This window comes from Schistocerca serialis, chromosome 11, assembly GCF_023864345.2.
Source record: "Schistocerca serialis cubense isolate TAMUIC-IGC-003099 chromosome 11, iqSchSeri2.2, whole genome shotgun sequence".
NCBI lineage: Eukaryota > Metazoa > Arthropoda > Insecta > Orthoptera > Acrididae > Schistocerca > Schistocerca serialis.
Window position 1 is genome coordinate 63,919,670 of NC_064648.1, and position 12,307 is coordinate 63,931,976.

The 12,307-nt window shown below is 37.2% G+C and overlaps 1 long non-coding RNA gene across 1 annotated transcript; it reads left to right on the plus strand.

Annotated features, from left to right (window-relative positions):
• Window positions 1–4,461: 4,461 nt before the first annotated feature.
• On the plus strand, window positions 4,462–9,920 carry LOC126427037 (uncharacterized). The gene is made up of 2 exons (XR_007576504.1): window positions 4,462–4,669; window positions 4,759–9,920. It is a non-coding gene; the product is annotated as an uncharacterized LOC126427037 (long non-coding RNA).
• Window positions 9,921–12,307: the final 2,387 nt, after the last annotated feature.

Below are 12,307 nucleotides of genomic sequence, written 5' to 3' on the forward strand. Positions count from 1 at the left end.
TGGTAATGTTACTGATGAAAGGTCATTGATATACACAAGAAAAAGTAAGGGCCCCAAAATGGAACCTTGTGGGACCCCACATGTAATTAGTTCCCAGTTGGATGATGCCTGATAGCTTGATACATGTCTCTTTCCTAATAACACCCTTTGTTTCCTGCCAGAGATATAAGATTTGAACCATTTTGCAGCATTTCCTGTTACACTATAATATTCTAGTTTACTTAAAAGGATATTGTGATTTACACAGTCAAATGCCTTTGACAGATCACAAAATATACCAGTTGCCTGCAATTTTTTGTCTAATGAATTAAGTACATTTTCACTGTAAGTGTAGATAGCCTTCTCAATATCAGAACCTTTTAGAAATCCAAACTGTGACTTTGACAGTATGTTATTTGAGATAAGATGGTTATAAAGACGACTGTACATTACTTTTTCGAAAATTTTTGAGAATGCTGGCAACAGTGAAATCGGACGGAAATTTGATGCTATTTCTTTATCTCCCTTCTTAAACAGTGGCTTAACTTCAGCATATTTCAGCCATTCGGGAAATATTCCACTCATAAACGACTGGTTACACAGATAGCTTAATATGTTACTTAGCTCAGAATCACATTCTTTAATTAACTTTGTTGATATTTCATCATACCCACTAGATGTTTTTGATTTTAAAGATTTTATGATGGACATTATTTCTGTTGGGGTAGTGAGGGTCAAATTCATATTATGGAAGTTACTTGAAATGTCTGGTCTAAGGTAATCCATAGCAGCATCTACCGAACCTGACAACCCCATCTTTTCAGTAACAGTTATAAAATGTTTGTTAAAAAGTTCTGCAACACTATACACATCTGTCACCAATGCATCATTTACTCTTAATGCTATTTGTTCCTCTTCATGTCTGGTTCTACCGGTCTCCTCCTTCACTATATCCCATATTGTCTTTATTTTGTTATCTGATATGACTATCTTTTCCTTGTAATATATTTGCTTTGACATCCGTATTACAGTCTTTAATATTTTGCAGTATTTCTTATAATGTGCTATAGCATCAACATTGGAAATGTTTCGGATTGACAGATACAGTTTTCTTTTTGTTTTACAAGATACCCCTATTCCTCGAGTAATCCATGGCTTCTTTGTAGACTTTGCTCTAACCTTGGTAAGTTTTGGGGGAAAGCAGTGTTCAAATAAGGTAAGCACTTTATTAGCAAAAATGTTATATTTTTCATTCATGCCATGAGCACTGTAAACATCAGTCCAGTGAATGTCTCTGAGGAGTGTCCTAAAATAATCAATTTTTGGCTTACTGATTACCCTCTTGAGCTCAGATTTAACAGATTTTATATCCTGTTCAGTATTAACATTTAACAGAAGGAACTGCATGTCATGGTCTGAGAGGCCATTGACTATTGGTTTTGTAATATAATTTTGTTCATTTGACTTTTCTATAAAGATATTATCAATGGCTGTTTGTGAGCAAGTGGTTATCCTAGTGGGGAACTTTACTGTGGGAATTAAGTTGAATGATAGTGTTACTAACTCAAATAGGTTCTTATTGGGAGAGTCTTTAAGGAAATCTACATTGAAATCACCAGCAACCACTATTTCTTTGTTTTTGGTTGTTAAATGGGCCAGTACAGCTTCAAGGTGGTTTACAAACAGATTAAAGTTACCTGCAGGTGCTCGATATACACTTAATATTATGAAAGATTTTTTGTGAAAATCTAATTCTGTTGCACATGCTTCCATATGCTGTTCTAGGCAAAATTTATGAATGTCTATGTTCTTAAATTTATGACAGTTCCTGATGAATGTGGCAACTCCTCCTTTCTCCATTTCTGATCTACAATAGTGAGATGCTAACCTAAACCCTGTAACACTTAAAAGTTCTATACCAGTGGTCACATGATGTTCAGAGAGGCAGATTATGTCAGCTGGGTTTGAAGACTCTAATTCATCTATGCAGATAGTTAATTCATTAATTTTATTTCTCAGTCCTCGAATATTTTGATGCAATAAAGATAGCTGACATTTCACACTGACTGACTTAAAATTGGATGGAGTTAAAATATCTGCTGACAGTTGAAAATTCTTAACCAATGGCTGTTTATGTTGATGTAATAAGCTGGAATTATGTTTTTTGATTTCTTTCTCAAACTGAAGGTTTGTCTCAGTTCTAACCTCTCTTAAAATTTGTTTTCTTTCTGTCCTCCCTACCCTAAAAAAGGGTCTTTTCTGAATCCTATAACCACTGGTATTTTACCACTCATGACAGTGCCTCCCCCCTTTAACTTTCCTGCTATTTCCCCAGCCAATTTACCCTTCCCCTTCCTGTTGAGGTGAAGGCCATGCCTAGTATAATCCCACCTACTGACAGAATCAACATGAACCACACCAATGTGTGACCCCGCACCCGACATGAGCAGCCGTTCCAGCTCCAAATTAACTCTCTTGACAGAAGAGTTCAAATGAGGTCGGTCATGGCGCCCAAGAACAGATACAAACTCAACACTGGTATGCCTCGATGCTGATGCAATCTTCGCCAGGTCACACTCTATGCTGTACCCAGGATCTCTGTCAATACTGTTACCTGCCCCACCCACTATAACCACGGTGTCTTCCTTAGTGAAATCTTTGCAAAGTGATCCTAAATCCTCTGTCACCTGCTCCAGACCAGCACTAGGTTTAAAAAAATTGGTGACCTGGTATTCTGATCCTAGTTCATCCTGCAAGAGTTGGCCAACACCTCTTCCATGGGAACTACCTAACAACAACACTTTCTTTCTCTTTACTGATTTCCCTACATTCTTACTTTTCAATTTGCTGCTGAAAGTTTGTTGTGCCCTGTCTACACCTGTAACTGCTTGAGGCTCACCAGCTTCTAACTGAAGCAACAGGTCAAATCTATTTTCCACATTCACCATAAAGCTGTCAGACAAAGTTCTAGGCCTGTTCCTCCTGTTGCCTGTTGCCACTTCCCACCTCTCTTTACCCTTCTCCCTCCTTAACCTGTCAAGATCTCCCCTGGCCTTGTCTAACTCAGCCTGAAGGGCAGCAATTTTCCCCTCCTGTTCCAGTATCTTCCTATCTCTACTACAAATCCTACAAAACCACTGATGAGTCTCATTTACTTCCCCTATTCCCACGCCACTACAGTCACCCACATGGAAAAAACTACAGCACCCATCACACCAAAGCCCCGACCTAACAATTCTACGGCAAGTCAAGCACTTTTCACTCATGATAAACGTAATAATTTATTAAGAATAAGTCAGTTAAATTACAGATAAACACGAAAATATGGTTACACAAATTTGGCCTATACGCAACTGTGTGTAAACAAAAACAAAAGTGCAAAGTTTCTGAAACAACAAGTTAAACTTTACGCTACTTTCCGGAAATGCTAGTTAAATAATGAAGAGGTACGCTAAGTTAAATTGCTGGAGAGAGCAAGGAACAACTAAACGAAATTCTATAGATTTGCTGCAGCAGAACGTAAACAGAAAATACGACTGTACGGTCTTTTCGCGTTTTCTGCTATATTACGTAATGAGAAATGAAACCTTTAATGGTACACTTAAACGGCACACTAATACAATTATTTACCACGTAATCAGTACTAATCTATGTGTTTTATAATCTAAAATAACTTATCTTTACGAGAACACCAAACCTCGCGCTAGTCGCTTGGCTGCAGGGTTACTAGATGTAATAAAGAGAAGATAAAGAAATTGGGTTGGGCATATATTAAGAAAGCATGACGGACTGATAAAAACAGTTTTAGAAGGTTATGTAGAAGGGAAAAGGAAGCGAGGAAGGAAGAGATTCCAGATACTGGATCACATGATGGACGGTACAACATACAGTACCCTTAAGACGGTAGCAAAGGACCAGCTAATATAGCAGATAACTGATGATGAATAACCCAAATAATCAGAAAATAACTAAATTCACCGTTCTCCTTTATGAGAAAAAGTAAAGTTCTGAAAGGAATATGTGTCAAGCAGAATTAATACTCGAATCTTTCAAGTCAATTGAACGATAACAGCAACAACCTGGGAATCTACTTTACTTCGCAATATCAGCTCAGACCGAACTATGGTCAGAGCTTTCCAAAAATACAGTTATTTAGCAGGATGAATAATCGTGATTTTGTATGCCGGCATAGAAAATATATAGTCTTTGCCGTAATAATAGAAACGAGCACGTAGCAGTCTCATCATAAATAGTTGAAATTAATGTTCCTTTATAGCAACTTCAATAATAAAAAAATAAATGCTGAGATCATTAAGTGTGTCTTATAACAACTAATACTACAGAAAATTCAAAATGCAACATAAAATCAGCTACCAGTTGTAAATTCGTATCCACACATCTGTTGTTCGAGGTTACCAATAGATGCCAGGACAAGCCTCGTAATGCTAAATGCATATGCGTGTTTCCTTTCCTTGGAAATGCAAATGCAATGGCAGCCCTGTTGGTGACAGTAGAGGGCTGATTTCCTGTATTGTTTGTGGGGAGAAAGTAAAATTTTGGTTACAAAATTCTGAAACGGATTGCTGAGCTGTACCGACTCGTTCCAACAGTTCGTCTAAATAGTTCACGTCATTTTGAGTTAGAGCAATTAAACATTAGAGAGCAAAATGATTATAGACCTGTAAAAGAGGTAGAGGAGGTGGTTAACCGTTGAAAGTAATCACATTTGAAATATAGTGTGTTTTTTTGTATAATGTGTACGGTTACGATTTGTTTAAGTTTCACTTTGAAGATGCGCAGTTGGAGTTGAAGAGCGATCTGCCGGAAGAGAACTGTTAAAACAGAAAGCAGTTCCTATGAATTCGAAGTTCTAAATCCTTCGAAATGGAAATAACCACAAGCAAGGATAGTAATAAAAAAAGGTATTAGTGTAAGTAATACTTTCATCAGTGTCTCACAGATTACAAGTATCCATGTTTTTGATAGAACACAATTGCAATCTTTAATTCTTGACTGTGGAATGTTTGGTAGGCGTATTAAGTGCTCTGAATTAAACGGTGTCGTCCCTGTTTAAAACACAACTGTAATGTAATTTTAGTTTATGTTGATCATCAGTTCTGTCCTGTCTTGCAGTTTTTCGACGACATGGATTTGTGCATTTTGTTGCTTCGTTTTGTAGTCAGTGAAAGATAGCAAGCGTCTCACCAGACATACCAAGTCGTCATATTATGCATGTACTGTAGGTGCAAGTGCATTTTTGTGGTTGGGAATGTTGTAAAGAAACAAACCATGATTTCACTGCGTAGTGCATGCGAGTGGTTAAACTGTCATTGATAAAATGAAATACTTGCGACTATAATGTTTAAGATCAGCTGACATACAGATCTGTTAAAGGCAACGTAGGCCAGGTTCTGGTAAAATGACTGCTGAAAGCCCTGCTTAAACTTTGATCGTTATTTGAACATTTTTAATTGTGAAATAATAAGAGTTGTGTAACCACATTTTCAGCCATCAACCCGTTTGAGGAAGAAACGACAGAATGCAACAAGAGACCTGCACTAAATTACAACTGCAGATATTGTAAATTTCCAGTTCCTGGATAAGGGACTGAAAGCATTTGAGATTTTATAGTGATTTCACTGTTATCATTAATAAGAAACAACTGCAAGATATCTACGGTAAATGTTATTTACGTGGTATTCAATTTAATGGAAGGCCTATATAAACCATTTTTCTCTTTTCACAGGTGATGATGATGATGAAAGAGAAGGTAGTTGCAATGAACAGCAAGTTGAACACATTTTTACATTCAGACCATATCCTTATAAGCAACCAAATGAAAATATGATTTGCTCTGTAAGTGAAATTTTTTGGTGGTACAAATGATTATGAATTACAGAGGAGCACAAGTTACCCACTGCTGTTGGCAAGAACACTGTGGAAGAGGACTGAAGCCAGATACAGAATTTGTTGAAGGTGATAAAGGTTTAAAAAGCTATATATGCGATTTGTATGTGAATAGTTAAGCAGAGCTGCAGCTTCCGGGCCATGCTTTGGTTTTTGTGGTGTGAGCTTCATGGTAACTAGCCTGTGAATCAGCCCAACAAATGAATTATTTTTCATCTTAAAACCATGTTTAGAGTTTTTTGAACAAAACTGTGGTTACGAGAAGTGAACTGGACATCAGGAAGTTGTTTAAAAATCAATCTGGACATTTCTAGTGTCTGTCCATCCTAACATTCTCGCTGCCTGCATACGTCAGTGTTGTCAGGCTCCTGTTCAAAAAACACATACTACGCAACTGTTTATCCAGTTTGAATCCCTGTTAGAAGATACCATTTGCGATGCTCACATTATTGCTGTGTCTTTCTTTGGTCTTAGATTGTTGCTTTCCTTACAAAGTTTTCATGTAGTTTGCATTGCTGCTATTTCGTCATTCCCAACATTTATTATGTGTATAAATTGTTTCAGTGTGAGGTAGTTAACAGGTGTGATATTCAACAGTTGGTAGGAATACAATTCGGATTTAATATGAGATGGGCACTGTTGGTTGCAACTGATTCCAAGAGAGTGGCTAAAGCTGAAAGGTGGGATCTTGGGGCAACTAAAGATACCAGAATAACAAGGAGAAATAAGAAGAACAAGTGAGAAGATGAGGAACACTGAAACCAAGAAAATTATGCAACTACGGAGCATATTGTGATCAAAAGAGCTGAGTATATCAGTTTATGTTAAATTTTCCAAGAATTAAATTCTCTTAAGTTTTTATTCATTTAATTACGTGTGAATTGACCAGTTAGGAGCGTACTACAATTTCATTTCTTCTCTGTATGATGTTTCTTCTTTCTCCAGTACTCCTGTATATGGACGCTGTGCTGTTGCTTCTGTTCATCCGTCCAGGCTTTTCTAGTCTTGGTTCTTCTTTTCATGTGTAGTCATGGTCCACAATGTATTCTTATTTTACATCTGAAACTTTCTGAATGTTAACATTTCCAGATCTTTACAAGCTTCCTCAATCCTTATCGTTGTTGTGTTCTTGTTCCACAGGTAGTCGAATATCCTTTTGGATAGTCTGGTTTTGTCCATTCAGTACAAGTGTCCTAGAGATGATTACCTCCGCTAGTTCGTGGTCTCTGAAATTTTCTCCACCTTATTGTAGATTTCATTGTTGCTCCGAAATTTCCAACCAGTTACAACCTGAGTTTGACCCATGATTTTCCCATAATACTCATCTTCCTAGTAAGTCCAGCTTTTCCAACTTCTAATTCATTGAGGCATTCACTGGCATACAGGTACACTGTTTTTGCCACAACATTGTAGTGCTGTATTGTGACATTCCAAGAGATGCACTTTTTGTTTTAAAAGTTTGTAGTAAATCCGTAAGCTCTCTCCATTTGTGAGCTCTGTTGCCCCACAGAGGCTTTCTCCAGTCCGTTGTCTTGTATGGCTTCACCGAGGTATTTGATTTTTTTACCCTCTCAATCCACCCAATCTCCGTTCCAAGGAATTGTGGTCCATGTTTCTCACTTGTCATGAATTTGGTCTTCTCTTTAGAGATCCTAAGTCATGGCATGACATGCCGGGACTGATTAGCTGAACAGTTCGCTTTCTTAGGAATTCACACACACTTCCTGTTATGCAAGTCATCCTCTCTAGTGGGTTAGTGTGTGTGGCTGCTTCTCCTAAGTTCTCTGAAAGTACCACAAAATCATCAGTGAAAGCCAAGCAGTTTATTTTGATTCCTCCTGATATTCTTCCTAGACAGATTGGGCCAATCCCTTGATTTTCTAGTTTAGAATTCCAAATTCTCACAATCTACTCCAGGATACAGTTAAACAGTATTGGTGATGATCCATCGCCCAGTCACACACCTCCCATAAACTTCACTTTGGAAGTTGTGCCTTTTAAGATGTATGTGATAATGTTTGCCAGCTTGTTACTGACCCCAAATTCCGTGATGATTCTATCTAGAGTCTCTCTATCCACAGAGTCAGTTCTATTCAGCAGTGTCCTTGGGAGGATCTTGTCGATGACTGGGTGTAGTGACACGTCTCTGTAGTTGTTTACACCTTTCTTATGGAGTGGGTAGATCAGTGCTGTTTTCCATTCATCTGGCAGTTTTACTATCTCCCATATTTGCTGAAAGATTTGGTGTAGGTCATCTAGGATTTCTGTTCTGCCCATTTCAGCATTTCTGCTGATATCGGGTCTTCTCCACTGGCCTTGTTGTTTTTGAGACTTTTTAGGGCTTCCTTTGTTTCTTCTTCTGTTGGTGGTATGTCATCCTCTAGGTTTTGAGGAGGAGCCAGAAGTTCCAGTTTGGTGGTTGGAGGTGGGCAGTTGAGCAGCTTGTAGAAGTGTCTGATTAGTAGAGTGCAATTTTCTTAATTATTCAATCCAATTTTGCCCTGTTCCTTTTTGAAGCTTACACTTGGGACCTGGTATCCTTCGATCCGATCTTTGAAAGTTTGAAAAAGTCTCTGTAGTTATTTTTTGTGTAGCTGTCCTGGAGATTTTCTAATTTTGATTTCTCTAATGTTTGTTTGACTCTGCAGAATATCCTTGCTGTTTCTTTTCTTTGTTTTCTGAATTGTTCCATGTGTTGACTCTCACTTCGTGTGCTTTCTCACATTTTCATTCCACCAGATTAACCGTTTTGTCTTTGCCTGACAGTGTTTTCTTTGCGGCATCGTTGATCTCTGCACGGAGTTATTGCCAGGGGTCTATTCTAGATGAGCGGATTTCTTCTCTGAAGTTATTTGGAATGTCCCGGTTGATGTTCATTGTGTTGGTGTTATACTTGATCACTATGGGTGGCTCTGTTTCATTTTGATGCGAGAAAATGCATTTTAACTTTGCATAGGTAGTGATCAGTGTCGAATTCACTGTCTGATTACTTTAACATTCATCACTTGTCTAGTGTTTTTCCTGGTTATTGCTACATGGCCTAATTGGAATTCTCCTAGGTTGGGATTTGGAGATACCCAAGTCTTTGCTTTTCTTGGGACTTTCCGAAAATGAGTTGACATTACCTACAACTGGAAAGTTTTGCAGCATCCAGTGAGCATTTCTACTGTCTGATTTGTTCTTCCGTGTGCTGAGCAGCCTCTTGCTATGTCTTTATATTTTCTTTCTCTCTCGGTCTGTACGTTGAAGATACCTAGGATTTTCTACGGTTCAGAGGTATCCTGGAGATTTGTTTCCAGTAGATCCCAGAAGTCGTCTACTGTTTGGAGGTTGTTCTTGTTGTCTTTGTTAATTGGATTGTGGCAGTATATGGGAGTATATTTCTTGTTTATGCACTTGATTGTCAGTATGGATAACCTTCCAGATTTTCATGAGAAGCTCATGACGTTGTTAACTATGGTTCTGTTTAGGTAAAAGGTACTACCCAGGAGAGGGGTGTTAATCAGTATCTTTATTGCTGGCTTTCCTTTGAATGCTCTACGGTGTTGTGAGTCCACAATGAGCTCATCTAGGAATCTGGCCTCTAATACAGCCAACATGTGAATTTCGCATTTATACAGGAGCTTTTCCAATTTTTATTGTTTTCCGACTCGGAGGAGTGAATTTACATACGGTCCCAGTGTAGTATTTCTTTCCGAATTTCGGTTTGGAAGGTAATAGGTACTATTCACTGGAGAGAAGACTGGACACTAATGTACTATCTACTGGAAGGAAGATATGTACTGATTAATTATAAAACAGTGGCCTTAATTTTGGTTATCAGGTGTAAATATTAGTAGAATAAAACTTGTTCCTGAAATGACAGGAGCGTGGGCTGCTCCCTTGATAGATATGTCATTAAGGTGTCCATATAGTTTCAAGCACCTAAGTAAATTAGTCAGTGCATAGATTCCAAGTAATGATTGGCATATACGAATGTAATTTTATGATCTTCACAAAAAATTGTAATAAAGGAAATGAGTGAACTAATGTTATTAATTGCATATCACTTTTCAGAAACAATCACTCCTGTTGTTCTAAAATTTTCATCGTATTAAGAGTTTGCCTTTTTTTTTTGTTTTGTTTTGTGAGCCATGTAAACTTTGCGAAAATAGTATTTTTCCAGCCATTAACAAGAAGTTAATTTATGCAGGTTGTGGCATCATTTTTAACTGGTAACTTTGCAGACCCAAACAGTCTTCGGAATAGCTTGTCGAAGGCAGTTGATTGTTTGCATGATCAAGGAATATTGGTGGTATGTATGTAAAGTGATTTGGGTGATAGCAGTGTTATCATATGTGGATTTCTTGGAATCCTTTCTTGTCTTAACAGATGAATTCATTCTAGTTTTTGTTACATTACTAATTTGGATTATTATTTCATAAATGAATCAAGAAAGGAAGACAGTAAACAGTACATTATTGCATAATTAAGAAGAGACATTTTAAGTCTGCAAGTATATCATAATTTCAAATCTCCCCAAAAATATAATTTCAGGTGTACATCCAGAACTAATACTTATCAATTCTGATATTGAAACTAAAATATTTTATAAAGTAATTCCATTTCATAACTTTTATCTAGAAATATAACATACGACAAATAAAATTAGATAAAAGTTTTCAGAAAAGCAACTGAGATATTAACCTGTCCAAAATTCGGAAGCTAATAGTGATATGAACAACTGCTGTTGAGGAAAATTAATGCTGGGGAAGGATGTCCCATTAGAGATGAGTGTTCATCAGAGTATTGTTTAAAAATATAAAATGTATTATGCAAGTGCTCTTAGAGATTTTTGGTAACAATGTTAAACAGCAATTTGTCTTTATATAGTAGCATACATGTTAACAAATTCCACTTCTTTTCAGAAATACTTTCCTCACTATTGCCAGTCTTCATTTTATACACCCTCATGCCAGGCCTCTCCCCACAACATGTTTGAGCTTGTTCTACATACAATGGAAATTTTCCAGTACCAAAATGCTTTCTTAGTATTATTCATTCTTGAAGTGAATCCAAGCGCAAAAGATTTTTAACGGTAACGATGTTGGTGAAAAATGCTGAGGAAAATTCACAAGCTATATGAGGCCTCAACTCTTGTAAAGCAGGGTAAATGGTGAACAATTTCATAACATTACTACATCTGTATTTGTGTCAAGACTTCCATGTGTTTGAAGATAGATCATCTGAGGACAGATCTGAGCTAATTAGCTTCCATTGTCTCCCTCCTCAGTTCAATATTTAGCCATAGAAGGAAAAACTTAAGTGCAAAAATGCTGTGCCTGAACTATTTCAGATCAGAATGGAATAGACTCGAGGACAGTATCTCTGTTCGAAAACTTGTATAATGTAAATAAATGCCTTTCACATAGGAAAAAAAAGAAAAAACCACATTTTAGCAGGAGGAGTCAGTTGGAGTGGAATAGACCTATCAAAGTGAGAGTGAGCACCAAGTCCCTGTACAATCATATCAAAGTAAATATCTCCAACCACATAAAAAAGTAAAGGCACCAGTTCAGAATCACTTAACTAGGGATTTTTCATCGATGACTTTGATGACTTAACTTTACTTAATAACCTGGTCTTTGTTTCTATCAATTATATGAGGTATTTGCTTTTCTGCTGTGTGCTACATCAGACTGATAGTTCAGTAACACTACTGTAAATTAAATAAATATTGGTCTAGGAACTGTGCAGAATTTTGAGCTATTAACGTGTTTATGGATCATTTAATGTGAATGAAAGAAACAAATCAGTTGTTGTGTGCCTGTCTGATCTATTAAATTTTTAATTGAACGACCACCACCTCCGAACAAAATACTCCTATCTACTGTGATTAGCATCAGTTATTTTGCCGCTGACAGCAAAACTTGCCTGCCGTTTTAGTGTCTCATTTCCTAATCTATTTATCTCAGTATTGCCTGATTTACTTTGAGTACATTTCATTACCCTTGTCCTTCTTTTGTTGTATTCGTCTGAAACCACTTTTAAAGACACTGCCCATTCCATTCAACTGCTCTTTTGTGTCCTTTACTGTTTCTGACAGAATTACAAAGGCATCAGCAAGATGCAGAGTTATTATTTATTCTCTCTAAACCTTAATTCCCTCTGCAAATTTCTGCTCGGTTTCTTTTACTGCTTGCTCGATATGCAGACAGAATAACAACAGGGAGAGACTGCAACACTATGTTCCTCCCTCCTCAGCTACTGATTCCCTGTCACATCATTCAACTGTTATAATTGCAGTCTTGTTTCTGTACAAATTGATAATACACTTTTGCTTCATCTACTTTTACCTTCAGAACTGAGCTGCTTTTGTTACTGCTTCTATGGAGAGCCTCTCTCTAATATTTTATGTGAAATATGGAGATGTAGGAGACTA